General features: G+C 41.9%; 1 protein-coding gene and 1 non-coding gene across 7 annotated transcripts in view; both read left to right on the forward strand.

Annotated features, from left to right (window-relative positions):
* KAT6B (lysine acetyltransferase 6B) overlaps window positions 1–24335 on the forward strand; it is a 182089-nt gene that overhangs the window by 40625 nt on the left and 117129 nt on the right. The gene's annotated exons all lie outside the window — the stretch shown is intronic.
* MIR584-3 (microRNA mir-584-3) lies at window positions 8841–8925 on the forward strand. The gene has a single exon (NR_031338.1). It is a non-coding gene; the product is annotated as a microRNA mir-584-3 (primary transcript).

Genomic DNA, 24335 nt, shown 5'->3' on the forward strand with positions numbered 1-24335 from the left:
TGGGGCTGAGCCCGCGCTTGAGTCTCTTCTGCAGAATCCTCCCAAGTGGTCATGCAGCCTCTGCTCCCGCCACAGGGAGGATGGGGCCCCTGTGCCCAGAAGCAGCTTTTGTTCTAGGTTCTGTTGGTATCTGAATGCTCGCATATTTTGAGCTGCTCTCTCCTCTGGGTCCAAATAGGGCTGAACAAGAGCGAGAAGGGAACTATTGAGAGCCTACTCTGCCAGATACGGTGCTGGCATTTCACTTAGGCTGCGGTTCAGAAGTGAGCACTCACTGTTGCTCAGCTGTGCGCCCTGGTTCACTGCTCCTCACCTCTATTCAGGAGCCTGTTTCCCTTTGTTTCAAAGGACCTGCAGGACCCTCTGCTCCCACGTGGGCTAAGAGCGAGGCATTATCCTTAATAAACATTTGAGGAAATTGAGGCCCAGAGAGAGTTACGGCCACACAGATGGGAAGCTAACCCCGTCTTCTGACTCCAGAGCCAGCCCTGTCTCTAAAATATTGTGGCCTTCCCCTTTCAAGCTGAAGACGTGGATCTTTCTCACACTCGAAACCACCTTGTGCTGGCCCGCTAACCCCTCTTGTCACCATTGATCTTAGAAACCTTCACAGTGCTTCCCTGAGGGTGTGCATTCACGCTGACTGCCCCCGGCTGGGCCCACAAGCGACTGCTGTCCCTTCAGAGGGGAAGTGGTCTCACTGAGTTGTCCCTTCCTGTGTGCGATCTTACACAGTGAGGTCTTGACAAGGCCACTCTTTTTAAAGAGCCGTTTGTTTATTCTTTCATTTATTCACTCAAAAATATTTATTGAGTGTCTACTCTGAGCCAAACACTGTTCTCTTTTCACAGAATTAGGTGCTGATAAGCAAATAAGCCAACAAGGTATATACGGACTGTTAAGTGACAGGAAGGTAATCAAGAGTGAAGTGAGACAGAGGAAAACCAAGGATGTGTCTGTAGACACTGTGCCCTGGAAGTCCCTGGGTAGAGATGAAAAGATGAGGAGGGGTCGGCTGTGGAAAGAGCTGAGGGGCTCCAGGAGGGAAGGGAAAGAAAAGGGCAGCTTGTGTGGCTGTAACCGAGAGAAACAGATCAGCAGGGAGTTTAAAGTTGGGGAACAACAGAATCTGACTTATGTTTTTAAAATTATCCAGAGACCTGACACCTACATGAAATGTGCAATCCTGGATTGAGGTGGGGGAGGTAGGAAATGTTAACTCTAAAGGACAGTGCTGGGATAAATGGCAGAATTTGAATACAAACTGCATATTAGATAATAGTATTGTATCAATATTAAGTTTCCTAAATTTGGTAACTCCTTGTGGTTATGAAAAGAGTGTCCTTGTTCTTAAGAAGAGTGAAGAGTCTTGGTCTTTGCAGCTTATTCTCAAATAGTTCAGGGAGGAATAGAAGGTGACAAATATGTTAGAGGACGTATGGCTGTTTATTGTAATATCCTTGCAACTTTTCTGTGGGTTTGAAGTTTTTTTTTTTTCCCGAAACAAAACTTTAAAGGTCTCTGAGGCTGCTGTGTATGAGAGGAATTACAGGGGATCACCTACTCCAGTGTTCTTGCCTGGAAAATCCCAGGGGTGGGGAGCCTGGTGGGCTGCCGACTATGGGGTCGCACAGAGTCGAACACGACTGAAGTGACTTAGCAGCAGAGTAGGGGTAGACAAGTCCAGAAGGAGGCTGTTGGGATGATGGAGACGTGGATTGCGGTGTCACAGTGGGATGGAGAGAAGAGGACAGATTTGAAATGTGAATTGGAGCTAGAATTATTGGAACTTGCTGATGGAGTGGATGTGGTGGCCTGGGGAAGAGCAGGAGGTTGAAATTGTCTCCTTAGGGGAACAGATTGAGTTCCAAAAGAATCTTCTTCCCAGAGTACTCTCACCCCAATCCATTCTACTGAAGGCAGCCACTTTATGAGTAGTTAACATAGTGATTTATTTTACAGGTGAGGTGAGGCTCAGGGCTGTGAAGTGGCTCATTTGAAGTTGCCAGATGTAGGCAGAAATTTTACTCTCTTTACCCAGAAGAAACAAAATATAGGCATGAGTTAAAAATGTTCTTCAAACTGAATCCTATCCCATCCATTGGTTGTGAAATTGATGTTGTAGTTGTTAGCAGCTTTAGAACACATGTATACCTGTGGTGGATTCATTTTGATATTTGGCAAAACTAATACAATTATGTAAAGTTTAAAAATAAAATAAAATTAAAAAAAATAAAAAAATAAAAATAAAAAACAGTAAAAAAGAAACGTTGTAGCATGTCCTGTGTGGAAAGGATACGTAATGTTTCATGAAACTTCAGTTTTAGTTAAATATGTACATATGTGTATTCTCATCATGATATAAAATGTGTTATTTACTTTGAGTTACCCTTGAAAATTGAAGCACCATGCACAGGATCATTGTAAACAGGTCTTACAATCCCCGTGGCAATAAGAAAGCAGAAGATAAACTCACTTGGGTGGCTACTGTTGGCTGTCCTGTGTTTATTTTCTTAATGATTGATGGGCTTTAAGTCAGTGTGTTTTTTGTGGACTTCATAGTCATCCTCCCCTTCCAGTCTTGGAGTCTGCAAATATTGAGTGCCTGCCGTGTGCCAGGCTGTTGTTCTAGGCAACAGCAATGAGCAGAACAGCTCTGGCCCTCAAGGAGCTTATCTTTAAACACGTTACCAAGTGAAACTTTAAGATTCCTTCAGTTTTGTGAGTGATCGGTGCTCTAAAGGTTTAGGAGGACTGATCTAGGAAGGCCTCTCTGAGAAGGTGACATTTGAGTTCAAACCCAAGTGAAACTGAAGGTGCAGCTTTGCTTCAGGGAAGAGTGACCCAAGCAGAAGCAATAGCCCAGGCCAAGGTCCTGAGCTGGAAACAAGCCAAGGGTGTTGGCGGGACAGAGCAGTGGCGAGGGCATCAAGGGAGAGTGGAAAGGGAGGAAGTAAGATTTAGGATATTTTTTTTGGAGACGAAGCTAACAGGACCTGTTCGCTGTATAGCACAGGCATCTGTATTCAGTATCCTGTGATAAACCATAATGGAAAGGAAATATATAACACGTATATAATGGTGGTGGTGGTTTACTCACTAAGTCATGTCCAACTTTCGGCCCCATAGACTGTAGCCCGCCAGGTTCGTCTGTCCGTGGGATTTCCCAGGCAAGATTACTGGAGTAGTTTGCCATTTCCCTCTCCAGGGGATCTTCCCAATCCAGGAATAATTGAACTAGGGTCTCCTGCATTGCAAACAGATTCTTTACGGTCTGAGCCACCAGGGAAGCCCTAGCGTAGTAAAACCATTGAGTAGTTCTTCAACTAGAAAATAACATTTTAAAGTAGCAGGTGGCCTTTGAGGTCACCAAGTTCAGGGGTTTTTAAGTTGAGGTCCCAGTACTCCTTTAAGGGTGTGTGTGTATATGTGTGTGTGTGTGTGTGTGTGTGTGTGTGTGTGTATAGAGAGAATAGCAGTTCACTCCAGTATCCTTGCCTGGAGAATCCCAAGGACAGAGGAGACTGGCGCACTTTGGTCCATAGGGTGGCAAAGAGTCAGATATGACCGAAGTGACTTAGCACATATATATATATATGGGTGTATATATACACATACACACACATATATATGTATAATTGAATCACTTTGTGGTCCAACAGAAATTAATACAACATTGTAAATCAGCTATACCTCAATAAAATTTAAAAAAAAAAAAGCTAACAGGACCAAATAATGGATTGGATATAGGATGTAGAGGGAAGGGATACAGGGATAAATCTAGGTGGATGATGGAGCCATTTACTGGTAAGGAAGACTAGAGGCTGATGTAGAAATATGATTGTAGAGGAAAGTAATTCAGTAGTTCTGTTCCTGGCCATGAGTTTCAGAGGCCTGTTGGACAAACAAGTGGAGACCCAGGGTGGTCAGTTGGATGGTCAAAGTCTTAGGTCAGAGTCTGAACTGGAGAATTTGAGAGCCATTAGTATATAGCTGATATTAAAAGGACTGAGATTGGATGAGCTTCCCGGGGTCAGGCTGCGGGGTTGGGTAGGCCTGGGGTGGGTGAGCTGGGAGTGTGGATCAGAAGAGCAGAGGCCTGGGGACAGAGCCCAAGGGCAGTTAAGAGAAAGGTGGAGGAAAAGCTCTGTGAGCACCTGGAGAAGATGTTTTATGGAGGGAGGGGGAAGGGCCCAATATCAATTTATGTAACAGCTGATTCCCTGCTTTTTTGAGCCCTGGACTTACTAGCAGTAAGTGAATTTATTTATTCTGAGACGTTACTTCTCTGTGTGAGATACATGTTTTTAATTTTTTTATTTGATAAATTAGAATAGTACTCATTTCACAGATCTGTTTGGTAAATTAAATTAGGAAATGCACACAGTGTTTCAAACAGTCCCTGCCACACAATAAGAACTCAGTAACTCCTAGTTTTTTGTTGGAGTGGTGCTTATTGCAAGAAATCAGTTTTAAGGTCTATATTCCAGGTTAGCATAGAGGTAAGTAGTAGCAGAAATGGCTGTGTGTGCTGTGCGATAATCAATTTGGTTTAGCTAGTTCTCTGAGATATTTAAGGAGTCTTGCACAATGAGGGAACCTTCTTACTCGATTAAGTAATAGAAAATTGTCTTTTTCTCAGACATTTAATTTGCTGTTTCTTCACCACACATTATCCTTCCTTTGTTTTTTGTTTTTTGGCTGTGTCATGCAGTATCTTAGTGGGATCTTAGTTCCCTGGTACTGCTACTGCTAAGTCACTTTAGTCGTATCCAACTCTGTGAGACCCCATAGACGGCAGCCCACCAGACTCCCCCATCCCTGGGATTCTCCAGGCAAGAACACTGGAGTGGGTTGCCATTTCCTTCTCCAAAGCATGAAAGTGAAAAGTGAAAGTGAAGTCTCTCAGTCGTATGGGAATCTTAGCGACCCCATGGACTGCAGCCTACCAGGCTCCTCCATCCATGGGATTTTCCCTGACCAGGAATCAAACCTGAGCTCCCTGCCTTGGAAGCACAGTCTTAACCACTGAACTGCCAGGGAAGTCTCTGTCCTTCTTTACTTTCAAGGTCAGGGGAGATATTAATTTATACCATACTGCTACCTTGTCGAACAAATTATTGTGTAAAGGAGCTTCTTAGATTTGACAAATGAAATCTCAGGAGGAACTCGTTAAACCAATAAAATTAAAAATTCTAATTCCCATTGCTTTCTAGTGTGTACCATTTTATTCATCTCAAATAAACATACAAATTCAAGCATCCTATAAGACAAATAGATGCCTTTTTAATTAGTGGCTCTTTATACAGAGTTTTTATCATCATGAAAGTTTTAAACCAAGAAAAGAACAAATATTTGCAGTTGCAACTTCATGTCAACTTTGCCCACTCTTTGAACAGCTCTGAAAATGTAAATGTATCTCCCATTTTTTCACTATGGCAGTAAAAAAATATGCTTTGACTTCTTAGGATCATGTCCCCTCTGTTATGTATGGAATGTGGGAGATACATAGAAGTGTTCTTTTTTGGTGACCGATGTTACTGTTTCTCATGCAAAGACTTGTTTATCAAAAGCTGATCTTTGCTTGTGTGTGTGTGCTTTTCATGGTACTATTTCTTAGGCATCTCCAAATACTAAGGCAGAGTTTTATTTTGAGGAGTTATTGCTTTGTTAAATATTGTAGAGAATTATTTCTCATTTAAGGAGGCCTTGTAGTCCATGGCAAAAGTAAGCCAACTACAAGGGTTTCTGGGAGCAGAAAGAATAATGTAGTGCTAAGGTTTTATGTGTCAATGTGGGCAGTGTAATACTTTACACTAGATTTTTAATGATGCTTAAATATGTGGTGGTTTTAAGATCCCATTTGAAGTGAATAAGCTCTTTAGAATTCATTGAAATAATTTAGAAAAGGGGGGAATTATTTTGCCAAGATTTGAGAGATATGTACTTTTTTCCAAAGCTTTACTATGGCTTTGATGCTGCTGAAAGTGGCTCTGCCAAATTTCACCTTTATATATGGTGGTTATACTATGCCTGGAACCAAAAAATGATTTTAGGTGACTTAGGTGATTAAAATATATTTAATATATGAATCTTCTTTTCTAAAGTAACAGAAATAAGATGAAAGACTAGATAAATCCTATGTCTAGATTGAAATAGTTAGTTCTAAACATTCTGAACGCTAAGGGGAAAGAGAAGCATGGTTTTTAAGATTCTCACTGTCAAAAGCATAGAGCTATGAAGAGAGAACATTTCTCCAGCCTTTTCTGAACTTAAGGATAATATGTTTTTGGATTCTAATTCTATATAATCAACAGTGAGTAATAACATTGACAGTCTCTCTGCCCACTGTTTCCTCTCCCCTCAAAGGTAAATACCCAATTATAAAAATAATGCATGCTGGTTGTACAAAAGTGTAAAACAAATAAAAAATACATCTGTCAAAATGAAGTTTCTCTGAATGACACCTCTGTCTGAGTAGACATTTCTCAGTTCACAGAAAGGGATGGCTTTAAATCACAACTCAGTGGCGTTATTTGTAAGGAGCCATGATGGCGAGTTCAGCACATAGTTATTGGGCATCTCAGATTTGCCAGTGTTAGGGATACAGAAATGATTAAGACACTACTCTTTTCCTTAAGAAACTCAAGGATAAATGGGCTTCACTCTTTGTCAGTGACCCATGAAATATTTCTGTCTGTTTCCTGGCTACCTATTATGGGTATAGTATGTACTGGCCAACCAGGGAGACTCTAGTTGGGTGCATTGGTTACTCAATAAAGAACTAGTTATGAACTAACGTTCATGCTGATGCTGTGTTCTAAGTAAGTGGGCTGGGCATGAAGAAGGAGAGAAACTTGTTTTTCTAGGCAAGGGTTTGCAGAGGAAGGAAATTTTAGGTTGAGATTTAGTGTCAGAGTGCCCCAGACAGCCCCGAAGTGGGGATGGCATTCTAGGCACAGGGCATAGTGAACCCAGAACTTTGGAGGTGTAATCCAGAATGCACGTTTGGGAGACGGATAAACAGCAGATGGCCGAACAGAGTGTATGGCTTGGAGGAGGGGGAGTGTGAGGGAGGATGAGGCTGAGAGGATGGTAGAGCTGTGTCCAGTGAAGAAACTTGGATTTTATTCTGTCAGTAGGCTTTTAAGCGGAGGAGGAGAGATTTGTATTTCAGATACATGACCGGTGAAGTGTGACAGGTTGATTGTCGGGCAGAGAGAGTGGAGGCAGAGAATAGTGTGCAACTGAGGTCAAGGAGAAGCGTGGTCTCGGGTGTGGAGCAGTGTCCGAGAGGACACACCAAAGTACTGAGACGTCTCTAGTCTATTGTGTGGGATGAGTGAGAAGAGTGGGGAGCAGTGGTTGCTGAGGAGAGGGCGGGTCTCTGGGAATACTGACATTCAAGGATCAGTCCAGGAAGGGGGCCTGGTCTTCATTTTATTAGGTATTTTGAGCAATTTTACTTTTCGTTTTCTCCCTGATCAGCAAATTTTTTTTTCATTTTATTTTTAATAATTGTATTATAGATATCTCGACTACTTTGATCCACAAGATACTTTATTATCTAATACACACACATATACGTTAATATATAAATCTTTATATAGAGAGTAAAGCCTCTTTATAATAAACTTAGACTTGTTTATACCCCCCTTTTTTTTTTTTTTTAAAGAAACTGTGGTGAAGTTATATGTGCCACCATGTGGAGCTTCATCTTGTCCTCTCCTCATTTAGGCAAACTGGTGCATCTTTCAAAGCACCCTCTCCAGCCCTGACAGCCCTGGGTCAGAGGCTGGAAGTCTTTGGGCTGGTGCTAGGTCCTGGCTCCTCTGCCTCCTAACTGTGAATGTGGGCCTTTCACTTTTTATCTCTGAGCCTTAGTCTGCTCATCCATGAAGCAGAAAGATTAAGTATCTATTGAAGCTTTAAAAGTTAAAAAACATTTGTTGATTCAAAATGGAATATTTCCAAGAAAACTATATGACATTTTGAAGAGGCCATTTTGATATTGTAGATTTGACCTTCATGCCTCTTTCCTGACTATGAAACAAACTATTAACCTTTCAGCTTTAAAACATTTCCTAGTTGTATACACAGCAAACCAGCAAATACCCCTATCCCAGGTCTGATCCATGCTGTACTCCATCCCTGAGTTTGTTTTTTTTTTTTAATAAAATATATATACCTGGTATAAAAATGAGAACAATTCACTTTTTAATATTGTTTCTCATGATTTCCTTTAAACCTGGAGTAGCCTGATGACTCTTTCTCAAGAAGTTTCACAGATACTGTAGGTAAGGGACATTGGATAGTAGAGAGTCAAGAGCTTCAGTGGAGGTTGAACAGGCAGGGGGTTTTTGTCTCCTGCAGCGGCCAAGGTGGGCACTCCAAGGCTGCCAAGAAGCCGTGATTCCACCTTTGCATCTTTCTGCTTTCCATCCTTAGCACTGAGGCCTTCCTCACACTCGTCTCGTTCTCACAGTGTAGCTTCTTTATGTGTAGTCACCACTGCTGTGTTCCACCAGGGAGAAGAGGGAAAGGGCCAGGTGCAGCAGCACAAGCTTTCTCCTGGGGAGGCTTTTCCTTTCTGTTCAGGAAATGGGGCATCTTGTCCACCACAGGGGCCTGTGCTTGTACTTCGTTGCCTCAAGCTAAGTCGCATGGTCGTCACAAGCTGCAAGTGCTCTGGGAGGTCACGAGTTTAACTTTGCAGTCTCTCTGGTTTGAAGGTAAAGAAAAAGGTGGTGAGAATGAGTTTGTGTCAGTCATTCTGTTTAGTATCTGCCCTTGATAGGGTGACATTGTCTTGGTGTAGTTACTCACTTCAGAGTCTTATTTAGGGTGACCAACTATCCTGGTTTGCCTGGGACTGAGAAATTTCCTGGGATGCAGAGCTTTCAGTACTATATAGCCTGGACAGTCCTAGGAAAACCAGGGTGGTTGTCGCCCTAGTCTTACCATATTCTCTTGGGCCTAAAAATACAGAAGTGAGTTATCTCTTGAAGATAAAATCACCTTGGCTGGGCTTACAAAGATTGAAAGGCAGCTTAATAATTTAATTTTAGTACTAATTTAATAGTATCAAATATTTAATTGTAAATTATACAAAATAATTATCAGATTATTAAATAATAATGATGTACAGCAAGAAATAAGTGATATTGGATCCATGGAGCATACTGGAAGCAGAAGCTGCTTAGTACATCTGAGCTTTTGACAAAGGGTCTTTGGGCTGCAGTGTTGCTCAACTCCAGGGGGGCTTTGTTCACTCCAGCCTGGGGTGAATTCTGTAGTGCTAATGCTGTTCAGAAAAGCCTTTCTAAGGAATTCCCTGATGAAAGTGAAAGAGGACAGTGAAAAAGTTGGCTTAAAACTCAACATTCAGAAAACAAAGATCATGGCATCCGGTCCCATCACTTCATGGCAAATTGATGGGAAAACATTGGAAACAGTGACAGATTTTATTTTCTTGGACTCCAAAATCACTGCAGATGGTGACTGCAGCCATGAAATTAAAGACACTTGCTCCTTGGAAGAAAAGCTATGACCAATCTAGACAGCATATTAAAAAGCAGAGACATTACTCTGCCAACAAAGGTCCATCAAGTCGAAGCTATGGTTTTTCCAGTAGTCATGTATGGATGTGAGAGTTGGACTATAAAGAAAGCTGAGCGCTGAAGAATTGATGCTTTTGAACTGTGGTGTTGGAGAAGACTCTGGAGAGTCCCTTGGACTGCAGGGAGATCCAACCAGTCAATCCTAATGGAAATCAGCCCTAAATGTTCATTGGAAGGATTGATGCTGAAGCTGAAGCTCCAGTACTTTGGCCACCTAATGCAAAGAGCTAACTCATTTGAAAAGACCCTGATGCTGGGAAAGATTGAAGGCGGGAGGAGAAGGGGATGACAGAGGATGAGATAGTTGGATGGCATCACCAACTCGATGGACATGCATTTGAGCAAGCTCTGGGAGTTGGTGATGGATGGGGAAGCCTGGCATGCTCTAGTCCATGCAGTCACAAAGAGTTGGACATGACTGAGTAACTGAACTGAACTGAAGGAATTCCCTGTGGTCTCGTGGTTAGGACTGTGCACTTTCACTGCTGAGGGCCCAGATTAGATCCCTGGTCAGGGAATTAAGATCCCACAAGCCACAAGTGGCAAAAAAAAAAAAGCCTTTTTAACGGGAACAGACCAAGTTCCTGGTCTCTCTGCAGGTGAAGCTTCTTCTCTGGACACGGCAATTTTGTTTCTTCACCCTTTCTGAGCTTCTGTTGCTGACAAGTCTCCCCTTCTGATAGACAGTCTTTGGATATTTTATTGTCTTCAAGCAAATATTTTTTTGAAAAATTGAGATATAATTCATATATCCTAAAATTCACCCTTTTAAAAGTATACTGTTCAGTGGTTTTATTAGTATATTCACAAAGCCATGCAACCTTTACCACTACCTAATTTCAGAACATTTTCATTACAAAAGGAAACCTGTACCCACTTGCAGTCACCTCAGCCCCTGGCAGCTTCTAGTCTGTGTACTGGCTGTTTGGAATTTGTCTGTTTTGGACCCTGCATTTGAATGGAATCATACAGTTTGTGGCCTCTTTTGTGTCTGGCCTCTTTCACTTAGCGTAATGTTTTCAAGTTCATTCATGTTGTAGCATGAAGCAGTGATTCATTCCTTTTAATTGCTGAATAACATTCCACTATATGGATATGTCATATTTTGTTTATCCATTTATAAGTTGGTAGATATTTAGGCTGTTTCTACTTTCTGGCTATTTACCGCTACGAACATTTGTGTACAAGTTTTTGGGTGGACACATGTTTTCAGATCTTTCAAAATAGATCTATCTATGTGCATGTGTGCTAAGTCGCGTCAGTCGTGTCCGACTCTTTGAGACCCTGTGGACTATATATAGCCCTCCAGGGTCCTCTGTCCACAGAATTCTCCAGGCGAGAATACTAGAGTGGGTTGCCACGCCCTCCTTTAGGGGATCTTCCCTATCCAGGGATTGAACCTGCATCTCTTATGTCTCCTACTTTGGCAGGCAGATTCTTCACTGCTGAGCCTCCAGGGAAGCCTGAAACACACCTATATTCTCTTAGAATAAACCTAGGAGTAGAATTGTTGGGTCTTCAGGCAAATCTTACTCTGATTCTTTAAGGATACTGTGTATAACTTATTGTTTGACTCTCATTAGATAGCATTAGTTTTCCAAGATTGGGGGTAGATTAGAATTCCCCTCATTGGCTCTCTCCACTTCATCTGTAGGCTTATCGTGAGGCTTTCCTGAGATCAACTTGTGTAAAGTGAAGTGCTGGCCTGTAGCTGCACGTCCCTCACTCTTCTGGCATTTCCACTGCCCTTAGCTCCCTGCCTTCCCTTCTGGCCAGCTTCAGACATCCCAGACTCCATCTTCTGTCCTTCTGTCAAAACATAATAATTTGATATCTTTCACTGATACTTTTGATTGACTGATTATACTGAAAACAAGTATATGTTATTTCAGGCATCATTTACATGTTCAACTCTATGCTGCAGGCCAACACACTGTAGGGGTGGAGCTTTAGATGCCAAAAGCCCTCCTAGGCTTCCTGCTGAGGTTGACCTTGAAGGCAGTCTTAATGTAGACAGGCCCTTGGTGGGTGGTCTACAGGGGGAAGGGTATGATTGGAAAGACCCTCCCCTCTCCTTTCCCTGATGCTGAGACCCAGATCTGGATGTGGATGGGCTTCCAGAATCCTCCCCTTCACCTCACTTAGGGCCTGGAGCCCTGCCCCTCCTTCAAGATTTCCTCTGCTGTCATCCCTTTCCTGTTCAAATAGAAATTCCTCATATTTCTCCTCTTGCTGTTAAAGTAATCTGGCTTACTCTCTTTTTTCCTCAACCTCTTCCTCAAACTGTCTGATGCATATTTTATATTTTCTTGCATGTTTGACTTTTAGTTAATATTTAATGATAATTTCATTCTGCAGCCATCTTCTTATCTGACATCCTGGAACTCATCCCTGGGCTCTCAATTCTAGCCGCTGATAATTACGTTTTATAAAAAAGAAGTGTGATATTTGGATATATTCTCTTATTAGTAAAGGTATTACTGAACGTGAGGCTAATGCCATGCATCTGTAACAAGCTGTTCCGCTCTGTGAATACTAATGTAATTTAGAGAGAAACCTTTCTTTGTTAAACACTTTTTCTCCATGGGCCACATGTTTCCAGACCAATTTCATAGTAATTTGTGGTTTTTTAGGTATGTCAATAGAGATGCTGTAGCCAGAATGCCAGGATTTGGTTAGATAAACATTTTATAAGATTGCTTACTTTAAAAAATTATCTTTGTTTAAAAAAGTTAATTTCTTCCCTAATATCTGGTAAATCGAGGTTAAAACATTAGTTTTTTTTAATGTTTTAAACATTTTAAACCTGGTTTCTGAGAGTTGATATATTAGTGCTTTCTTTTATTTACCTCCTTCTGAATTTTAAGAAATCAGTACCAGAATCTTATGGATTTTCTTTATTAAAAACAGCTAACTAAAAATTTCAGTGAATGATAGTGTGCATATAGTAACATATTCCTCATCATTTATACACTATTGGGAGAGTGACTCATGCACTGTTTTTGCTTGAGTTTCTAAGAGTTTGTAAAAAGTTTACAGACAGTCAGCAATGGAATTGAAATAATGGATGTATAAAATGGGAGATTAAGTTGTTTCTCATCTGTTTCTCTCTTACCTGGGTGAAATTTTAACCTCTTAAAAATTTCCAGTAAAGTCAAGATCAGTACTGTGAGCCCAGTATGGTTCTACCCATCACGGTCTTAAGTGTTTCCTGTCCCGTCACAGAACATGTATATTTCCAAAGGAAAAAATACAGTTTTGTTTCATGATGATAAACAGCTCTTTAAGGGCAAAGGAGTCAGGCGTAAAAAGATGGTCCCCATTTTAGGACTGTGAGGTGCGGCAGCAGGAAAAGGGAGATGCAAGTTAAAAGCTCCCCGTCCGTTGCCTGCCCATCATGCCTCCTGCTGCCCTCCTGGCAGAATTTTAGGGATGTATTTCAGTTAGTTGGAAATCATTGGCCTTAGCAGAAAACTGACCTGAAGACAGTCAAATTGTTTGTGACCCACTTGACTGGTCCTTAAGGTAGAGTACATCTCAGTAAGAAGTGGTAAATGAATGACCTTGGGTAGTAGGTAAGGCTCAATTTCTTAGACAGGGTGGTGGACAGCCCAGTAAGAATGTCACAAATATACACTCAAAATGTGTAAAATTCAGACTCTAATGTGCCGTTTTATACCTTGACTGTCCTTGGTAAGTTGTTATCTTGTCTTTACCTTCAGGCCTCTTTTGTCTGTCCACTGTCCACCGTGGTTTTGATTTTTTTTTTTTTCCGTTGTTTATTTATTGTCCCTCTTACTGATTTCACCGTGGGAAAAACTTTTCTGTCAAAGTGATGTAACTTGCTTTCTGGATCTTTTACCTTGAAGTCTCAGTGTTCCTAGAAGTCTGCAGAAGATCACTTTTCTCTCACTCCCCATGTGTGTATTTTATCTGTTAAGGAAAGTGACATTTAGTGGGAAGGGGTGGGAGATTGGCCACATAGAAGAGGCTTCCTTTGTTCTAATTTACATACTTAACATATTCATGGCAACCTTTCTCCTAGTTGCAGATTCTGAACTCTTAGAGATTTTGTATGTACACGTAGTAAAATCCCTGGGTTGAAAAAATTTCTAAGTGTTTTCATACTTGGCCCAAGACATTAAGGGTTATATAAAAATTAGTTCCTTAAACGACCATTAACCAGAAATTTTATCTGGCCAGACAGAGGAGACATGTAACTTAAAGTATGCATTGCCCTCTGCCTAGCAAACTACTTTTGGCAACCAGAGATAGATGAGAACTATGCTGTGTTTAAATTTTTCATTGTCATGAGACAAATCTATTATTATAAAAGCTCTGCTGATCAGTGAGTGTTTCCTTCTGTTGATTTAATTAAAGGAGCAGTATATTTTTAATTTAATCATGGCAGTTTGATGATCTGATACTTATTGGATGCAAGCTAAGAATTGTTCAGTTTTTCAAGATTTATATTGCATCTAGAGTGGTGCTGCAGAGAAGGCAATGGCACCCCACTCCAGTACTCTTGCCTGGAAAATCCCATGGGCGGAGGAGCCTGTTAGGCTGAAGTCCATGGGGTCACTAAGAGTCGGACACGACTGAGCGACTGAACTGAACTGAAACAGCGCTGCTGTTAGCCATAGGGAAAGTCTTATTTAACAAAGGAGTAAGTTTATCAGACCTAAATATATTAGAAATGAACTTCTTTGAGAAAGCAAATGAGTCCAAAAATAACTCCAATGTAATTAATTGAACAAATATTTAGAAAATATTTCCTGTGTGTAAAGAACTATACTAAACGTGGAGGCCTTAGGAGTGAATTAAACTTAGGTGGTCCCCTCAAGGAGCTTTCTATTTGAGTCTTGCTGGGGAGGTTTTGATAAGCTGAGGGGGTGAGCTCTGTCCAAAGGAGCCCAGAATGCCAAGCCAAGTAGGGTGTTATCATCAGACTATTGAAGTCAGGATTCGACTTCAGGGCTTTGCAGCCTGGCTGGGGCTATAACAGCCCAAGAAGGAACTGTTTACATTTGGGAGCATTAAGATCCCAACATCCAAGATTAATCTGGAATGAGAGAGGGTTGAGGTGGGACTGGGATTTCTCCAGGTGTACACTGTGAGAACCTCTGCTGAGTTCCAGATGTGTTTGAGCAGGCCCCTCAGGTCTTCAGCGTTTCTGAAAGATGGACTTTCCCAAGACTCTGGAAAGCTGGAGGGAGAGATACTGGGCATGAATCCCCCCACACCCCCACCCCACCTCTGCACACGCATTTCTCCTCACCTCTTTGAGGAGGGATTCTTAATAAATGCCAAGTTCGGCTCAACAGCCAGGATTATTTAATGTATATAAATATTCCCTTAAACAGAAGTATAGAGAGTGTAAGTAAGCCAGATTTTTAAAAAACTTGCAGCAAGAACTCAGCTTTTTTCCCTTTCAACTGACAAGATCCTGAGTTCAGTTGGCTGTACTCCTAGTTGGAAACCCAGGGGCAAAGGAAAAGCCACAGGAAAACAGGCTGCATCTGCTCCTGCTCTGTGTAGCCACCTCACTTGTCCATTAAGTTCTGTGATTTTAGCTAAATTAATCATGAATTTAGAGCAGAGAGGTGTGTGTTCCCACCGATCTGTGGCCCTCCGCAACCCTGCGTCTTCCCAGTGAGCCACTAGGCACTGCTCGGGAGGCAGGGAGCTCGGAACCTAACTGTCCTGGGCCCTCTTTCTGGCAGTTGGGTGAGTCATGAGGGCCTGAAGGGTAACGCTCAGGCAGGCGGGGAGCAGTAGGTCATAGGCTGAGAGGGAGGCCGTGTAAACAGTGGCGAGCTGGAGTTAGTGATCTGATCTCATGGTGCAGATGTGGAGGGAGAAGGGCCAGGTTTTTCCCCTGGGGACAGGAGCCCCTGTCACACAGACTGTGTCTTGGCAGCTGGGCCTGTCAGGATCCAGTCACCAGAGCTACCTGCTGTGGGCACACACTCACTCTGGGTTTGTTTTTGCCAGGTCAGGGATGCAGTGCCACGTCCCTGTCACAGTCGGTTACCTCTGAGGCTGTGGTGGGTGTGGGTGTGTGTGTGTGGGCTTGGGTTGGCAGTCTTCACGTAAGGTGTCCAGACACTCGTGGTTCAGAAACTCAGCCACAGAGAGTGGGATGCTCGCCTCTGTGTGTCTGGGCCTTGGTCTCTGGCCTTGGGTCAGGAGTCAGGCTGACTGGTTTGGCACACAAGCCTGGAATAGGTTAGGCTTCTGCCTCAGACATTAAGGAAGGGAGCTGGCTGGTCCTTCCTGGTGCCCACTGGCTGGCACCTGCCCATTTCAGAGGTGGGCTCAGGATAGCTGTGGAAATTTTCCAGTGTTTGGGTCGTGGGAGTGTACGCCTTCTCCCCGTAAGCACTGCCAGGCCAGAACCCAGCAGAATTGCAAAGAATGAGTTACTGTTAGAAGAAAATATTTCCTATATGTAAGTAAACTCAGGTACAGATGGGAAATGATGAGTAAATTGGATTTGCAAAGATTTGAAACCTCTGTATCACCAAAGACAAAATCACAAGTATAATTAAAGGACAAGTAGGAGACTAGGAGAAAATAGACCATGTGTAATAGACAAAGGATAAATGTAGAGCGTATGAGAAACCTTCTGCAGAACAATCAGATATTTTTTTTCCTGTTATATTGACAGAAGTTAAAAAGATTAATAATGTTCTGTTTTGGTGACAGAAAAAAATGGATGTACTTTATATATAGTGAGTATATAAATTGTTCAGGTGTTTTTGGAAGGCAGTTTGACAGTGTCTATGAAAATAAAGTCATATACCTTTGATTCAGTAATTTTGTGTCTAGTACTGTATACAAGGGCACACACTTATTCTCTCTGTGTGAGCAGTGGTGAAATACTGGAAAAGCTAAATGCACAGTGGTATAGCCAGCGTATAGAATATTATGCCACGCCTAGTAACAGTGTGGTAGTGCATCTGTATGCAGCTGGTATGGTAAGCTCTCCCAAATACATTCTTAGTGAGAAAAATAAATTACAAAATTATCACATTATGTTAAAAAAAAACCTCAGAACTAGATCTATTTCTATATGTATTGTATTTCATAGATTCTTTATGTATTATGCATATGAAATCTATGTACAAAATAAATCCATTTCTGTTCTAAATGTATTTCATGGATTCCAAAGCATGTTTTTCACATTTTAACATTTTTTAAATCAGTGCGTCTATATATATGGGGAGATAGAGCTGCCTAGTTATCTGTGTCATCTGAGTCATTTTTCCCTATCTTATATTTGATACTCAGCTCATCCGAGACTGTAAGGCTTGCATGGCTGAGAGATTGTTCAGCCTCATTAAGAAGGTAAGGAGCTGTGAAGAGGCAGCGGGAGAGAATTGAGTACTGAGGTCCAAGAGAAGCGTGGAGCAGGCGCTCGGCCCAGGGCCAGCCGGCATTGTCGCCTTTCCTGTCAGTGTGAAAGGTTGAAGGGCTCAGTCTACAAGGTGGTACCAGGTTAGCCAGGGCTAAGAACCGTGGGGTTATTCATCTGCTAACTAGGGGTTCCGTGGGACAGGCCTTGTCAGTGGTGTCCCTTCCACTGTTTGATTAAGGTAATGGTACGGTGAAGCAGGAAACAGGTCAAACGACAAAGCGTTAAACTCAGTGCTTCTGAAAGAAAGTGCATTGTCTGGGTGGAGAACCAAGTCCTGGTGATGAAGAGCCAGAGGAGTAAATGAGCTTTAATACCTGAGGCGGTTAACAAGGCAGACAGGAACCGTAGGTTGGGGGTGGGGTCTGCCCTGTTCTGGAGGCCTGAGCAGGAGATCTTTGTACGCAGCGCATAGTGTGGGTGTCTCCCCATAAAGTTAGAGCTACGTTGTGAAGGTAAACACAGACTGTAGTGCTAATGCTGTAAACTAAGTGAAGGTCGCTCAGTCATGTCCGACTTTTTGCGACCCCGTGGACTGTATGGTCCCTGGAATTCTCCAGGCCAGAATACTGGAGTGGGTAGCCTTTCCCTTCTTCAGGGGATCTTCCCAACCCAGGGATCGAACCCAGGTCTTCCACATTACAGGCGGATTCTTTACCAGCTGAGCCACAAGGGAAGCCCCCTGTAAACTAAATGACTGTTAAAAAGGTACAGAGTGTAGTTTCTTGTAAGAGGTCAGCTGGGGCTCTGGGAGCCAGAGGAAGGGAAGAGCACTCCCTGGGAAACCCAGGAAGATTTCTTGGCCAAGATGTCATTGGGGTAGTCACTGGAGGAAGAGTGGAATTTGAACCCCTTGACTTTTAAGGAGTGATGCAGGAGGAAGGGGAGAAGGGCTCATTGCTGTGAACAAGGGCACAGAGGAGAATATGAGGAACTGGGAGCAGTACCGCTTGCTGGTACAGGCATGTAAATAGGTAGATGGAAAAGGTAGATAAAAGGGACGCAGGAGGAAGTAAGATTTTAAAAGGTAGGTTACAGCTGGGCCATGAGGAGCTAAGAAGGCCAAGTTTAGAAGTTTAACTTTGATTCAGTAGGCACATATTTTACATTGAATCCTTTGGTTACAGAGTATTAAATATTTTTGTATCATCATTGGTTAATTTTTTTTAAAGTGGTCATTTCCGATTTAGTTTTTGAGGTTTTTTTTTTTTTTTTAATATAAATATTCAGATCTTGTGTGTAGAGCACAGGGGTTTTGGGGTTTTTTCCCCTCGTGCACATGGTTGAATTTTAAAATTACATGTGTTCTATAAACTTTGTTTTTACTCTCTGCCTTCCAGCATTTGCAAATAACCACATCTCTTTCCCAGGAGATCATAAGAGATCCTAGCATTTATCTCCATTCAGTGAAAGTGAAGAACCGAGCCCTGTATGAAGAGGTGGAATTGAACATGAAAGATTTACTGGGAACATTGTTTAGGGAAAGCTGTGATCCCTGTCCCTTTGCTGTGACGTGATTCCGAACAGCTCTTCCGGTCCTGGCAATTCTTTACAGCCTTTCTTTTGAACTCAGCCCTGCTTCCGTTGCCAGCTTAACCTCGACGTTAGCTGGTACTGCTGCTTCGAGGGCTGTCTTTGGCAGGAAGCCTCCAGGCATTTTTCTGGTTTTGGCTCCCCAGGTACCTTGCTGAGCTGAATTGATCGTATCTGCAATGTGGAGGACCTAGTCTGAAATGTGGAGGGTCAGTTTGGAGTAGGAAAATACAGTAACAATTCTTGCTTTTTCTGCCACAGTATATAACTTATCAAATCCTCTTGTTTTCCCCTTGATGGTACAAGGAGTTGCACTGAAATGGTTATTCATCTGTGTCTGTGATGTTTTTAAAAATAATAATTTCACTGATATGTCACAACATGCATTATTTATTACTTTAGTAAATGGATAGTTTAACAAGCAGCAATTTACAAATTTAAACATGACAATTAACATGATCTGACATAAAAAATTAAATAATCTCCTGGCATCTTTGTCATCAGTGTTGCATTAATGATTTTAGCCCTTCTGGGAGCTTTCATTTTTGGTTGACTCTGACTGATGATGGCAGACTGCGGTAGTGATATGCTTTTATAAATTATTTTTTAGTCGGAATGCTATTAGCATGTAATGTGGACTTGCAGAAATAAAATTGTTTGTCATTGTCAGTGTTGTTTTGACCTATATTCTGGTTCTTTAAGGAAGAAGATAAGGAGTGTCTATAACAGACACTTGGCGTCCACTGTGGTTTGCCCACTGGTGTGCCATGGGGAGGGCCTGCCTTCTGCTATGGAAGCTGGTGCAGGTCAAATGCGCGTTTCCTGGTCTTGCCTCTTAGAAGTTACAGGAGTGGGCTCACTCCTTAGGCTCAGCCTGCTGACTGCTTTCACCCTGGAGCTTGAAACTGGAAAGAATGGTGTAAAATGCAGGGACCTTAGTAATGGCAGCAGAGCTACTAACATGGCCAGGATTTCATCTTCGTGTTTAGTCCTCATTGTACACATCAGTGTTGATACAGGTGGGCTTAGCTTTTACTGTTGTATGTTTCGCACTGATACCTCAACCCTGCTTATGTGCACACGATCGAAAGTTAAATGACAATGAGCACTGGGTGACAGACCGTTCAAGCTATTGTGTCATGACACTGCCTGCCTGCCAATATTTTGGGTTCAGCAGGGTTGATTTCTTTTTCTGTGCAGCAGTGCTTATCGGTGCAGTTATTTGAATATTTAATAGAGTTGAATTTTAAACTCTTCTTGGAGGAATTTTCGACTTCATGGAAGTACCTTGAATACCTGATAAATGAGTACCTCAATTTGATATAGCCCTTCTCATTTTTTATCCTATTAGTAAGGAAATATATATGGTAGTGTATTAAATGGGAGTTTTTCTTTTGCTTAAAATTCTGGCCAAGGTCCAGAGCTATAACCGATAGGTGGTAGGCACCCATATAGTCTCAAGAGAGATTCTAGAAGCATCTATCATGGGACTTGTAAAGGGGTGTCTAAATAGGTCTAGCAACTGTTACACCCTCCATCCTGCAACCCAGCCTCTGTCAGTAAAACTGGAAATGAGTTACATGCACGGAACTCCTAGGAGGAGAGAATGCTTTTCCTTGAGGGAAAGGAAGATTTCGCTCTGGGTGTCATTCTCTCAAGAGAATAACAGAAAGACTGGGATGATGGCTAAAGGAGATTGACATTTTATTGAATCACAGTCACCAGCCAGGTGCTGCTGTGGATTTAGGATGAAGTCCTAAGGAAGAACTCCTGAGGGAGTGTGGCATGCCTCTCCTGGAGTTTGGAGGTGTCTGTGAACAGAGGCTGGGGTCTTCCTCTCACCTGGAACTAGCTGTGTGGCTGGAGCTGCCTTGGGTGGGGAGTTGGGGGAGCAGTGTGTGGAGAGGGGGCAGCAAATGCCAGACACTTCCTGCCAGCTAGGAGGTCTGCTTGGAGGCCACCACTGAGTCTTCGTGAAAGAACTTCCCTGCATGTGCTGACTGGTGTGGGACCCCAGCAGAAAGAGGCTGTGGATGAATCATGGGCAGGAGCTGGGAGAGACGAGCCAGAGGGCCCCTTGCCTGCCTCAGCGGGAAGGAGGATCCAGAGACGGGGTCTCACTGGAGAGATCTGGCATTTGGGCTCTAGCAGTTGGCAGGTGTTTTACAGGCCAGAGGACCACAGACAAATAGATGGGCATTTCCTTTTCCTTTTTCTGCCATTTGCCTCTTTTCATTCTCTGGCTCCCCACACTTTCCTCTCTGCTGGTCTTAGGGGAAGAGCTTCACATTAGATGAAATTAGCTTTGATATGGATTAGACTGGACTTTTTAGTACCCGAAAGTTTGACTGTATTTAAGATAATTTCTTTTTTAAACTCGTAACTACAAATATATAGTTCTAAGTTACTGAACTTGGAAAAAATCCTTTCGTGATGATACAGTCAACATTCTCAGCACCAGTAGATTAGAGCTGGGCTTTATAATTAAGTGCACTTTCACTTATTTTGTGTCCTGCAGATTTCAGGTGTACAGCTTGCCAACAGTTACTTTGTCAACTGAGAAAGGTGAAATTTCACTATAAACTGAGCATTGTAAACTTGCTAACTAATTTTATAGCTAGTACAAGTCATGGCCCTGTGATGGCATTTGGGACCCCTTATGAAGTAGCCTGAAACTCTGCAACTTTTCATTGCTTTTTTGGAGTGTTTTTGCTATTATTTATTTTTAAAGTGTGTGAAAAACATTAAAATTTACCATCCCAACCATTTTTAAGTGTAAAGTACACAGTACAGTATATTTTTAAAGTGCATAGTTCAGTAGTGTTAATATGTGCACGTTGTCATGTAACAGATCTCTAGAACTTTTTCATCTTGTAAAACTGCAAGTCTATACTATTAAACACTATTCCCCTGCCCCTTTTCCCCCTTCCTCAAAACCCACGGCAGCCACCTTTGTGCTTTCTAAGAGCTTATTTTAGATACCTCATGTAAGTGGAATAATCATGTAATATTTATCTTTTTGTGACTGACTGTTTTCACTTAGCATAATATCCTCAAGGTTCATCTGTATTGATGCATACGACAAGATTTCCTTCCTTTTTAAAGACAATGATATTCCGTTTGATGTATACACCACCTTTTCTTGACTCATTCATCCGCTGATGGTCATTTGGGTTGGTTCCGCCTCCTGACTGTTGTGACTAGTGCTGTGGCGAACATGGGTATGCAGGTGTCTCTTTGAGATCCTGTTTTGAATTCTTTTGACTATGTTCCCAGGAGTGGAATTGCTAGATCACATGGAAGTTCTATTTTTAATTTTTTGAGGAACTTTGTACCATTTTTCCTAGTGGCTGCACCATTTTAGATTCCCACCACAGGTCACTGGAGTTCCGATTTATCCACGTCTTCATCAGCACTGGTTATTTCCTTTTCTTTTGATAGTGCCCGTCCTGATGGACATGAGGTGCTCGTGGCATTTCTTTTATGATTAGTGACGCTGAGTATCTTTTCTTACACTTGTTGGCCGTTTGCATATCTTCTTTGAAGAAATGTTTGTTCAAGTTTTTTGTCCAGTTTTGAATCTGAATATTCGCTTTGGATCATTGAGTTGTAGCAGTTCTTAATATATTCTGGATGTGGCCCTCTCATCAGATATAAGATTTGAAGATGTTTTCTCCTATCTCATAGGTTGCCTTTTCACTGTGACTGTCCTTTAACTGTATTTTTTTTTTTTTTGCAGTTAAAACATTGATCATAATGATTAAATATTTTGAAATACTGAAAAGTTTAGGAAATAATATGACAGACTTTGATCAGATCTTCAGCATTTTCCCAGTAGGCCTATTGAGTAGTGCACGAAACTTGAATTAATTCCGTCATTTGACTAAAATGCTCTTCTCCCATAATCCGGTTGGCATCAGCCGTTCCAGCTTTGCGCACTCCCTCATCATTCCTCCTTATTCTCTCCACTCCTCTCTGTCCAAAGACGCCTCAAAAATACCGTCTCATCCTTTCGTCTGTGCCCTTCACACACACGGGTTTCTTTTGTATGGTGTAAGGCGAGCCTTATTTTACCTCGTGTTCTACCTTTTCATGCTCCTTTAAGACTCAGCCAGTCAACCAGCAGCTTCTCCGATGTGCTAAGTTGCTTCAGTCCTGTCTGACTCTCTGCGGCCCTGTGGACTGTAGCCGCCAGGTCCCTCTGTCCATGGGGATTCTCCCATGGCAAGAATACTGGTGTGGGTTGCCAAGCCCTCTTCCAGCGGTCTTCCCAACCCAGGGATCACACCCGAGTCTCTTATACAGTCTAGGTTATCTGGAGGTATTATGAGGGTTTTTATACTTTGCCCGCTCCAATCAAGCAGTGTAAACTTCTAAAGCGCCCAGCTTGTCCTTGTCTCTTTAGTCCTCATTCCCGTGGACCTGCCACAATATCTAGCCCATAGTGTTTGGCGTGTTTAATGATTATGGCTAGAGAGAACAAATGCCTTTTTAGAAGTAGCAGAACTTTTTGCCAATTTTGTGTCTAAGTATCCTTTCTCTTCTAATTTTATCTGGTAAAATTTTGGCAGCTAATTGTAGATTTTATGAACTTACATTGGATTGCTTTTGTCTTCTGTTATAAAAGCAATAATTAGAGGAAATGATCCTTTTGAGAGGTTGCTTAATGAATTCTGCTTCTTTCAAATGTGCTGCTTTAAATCTTATTTCAAGTAAACTGAACTAATGCCCAAATTATTTCACTGTAGATTCCAGAGTATTATGATTAATTTCCTTCCATTAAATTCCTTTGCGTCTTTTCTTTGGTGGTAGTGGTGGGGGTAGGGGCTCAACAATCGAAAAAGTCTTTATTGATTTTACATTTAGTGTGGTTTACTCTGCTCAATTATATCGTTCAAATGTGAGTTTGTGTGTGGTATAAGATTGTGTATATTGGAATTCTATTTTCTCTTAAATTACTTTGTGTTTTATTCACGACTGGTGTTTAATGGTTTAAGATTTCAAAAAGCCTTTTCTTTGTAAGTCCTCAAATGCTTTTATTGTAATCCTGCAACCTAACCTTCTGGTTTCGCTGCCTCCTTCTCCACCCTTGAAACAAGCCCAGGCACAGACACACACTCTGGCATGCACCCCTGTGAGCCCGTCCGCTCCCCTGCCCCTCACCCCCACCTGTCAGAACCGAGAGCAGTAGCCGTGGTATCGCAACTCCCCTCCCCACTGTGGTGGCCCATGGACAGAGGTCTCTCATCTTCAGCTGCAATAAGCTGGTCAGTTCCTTTTACTTCCAATAAGCTCATGGGCAATGAAAATCCATTAGGTCATCACTACTTGGAGACTTTCTTTTTTCTTTTACCTTTTCGCAAGGCATGCTGCTTACATCCTCCAGAATGTAAGAGATGAGACCAACATCTATTTTTGTGTCTTAGCAGTGAACTTCATCCAAGACGGTCTTGATTTTGAAATGATTTTAGCTTGCATCATGATTTAAATTACTAGTCAAAAAATTTCAGCTTTTCTATAAAACATTCTATTAAAAATTTAAGATGTATTCCTCATGGCTTACACTCAGTAAATGAACACTATAAGCAGGGATCTGTGTTGTTTTTTTGGCTTTGAAAATTGAAAATTTGGGAGCTATTATGTTTTAGAACTTGAAAACTCCATAGGAAATTAAGTATAATTCAGTTGTAGATATTTTTGCCATATTAAATTAGAATTTTAACTATACCAAGACAGACACTTTTAAATTACTTTGTTCAGCAAAA

This window comes from Bos taurus, chromosome 28 (assembly GCF_002263795.3).
Source record: "Bos taurus isolate L1 Dominette 01449 registration number 42190680 breed Hereford chromosome 28, ARS-UCD2.0, whole genome shotgun sequence".
Classification (NCBI taxonomy): Eukaryota; Metazoa; Chordata; class Mammalia; order Artiodactyla; family Bovidae; genus Bos; species Bos taurus.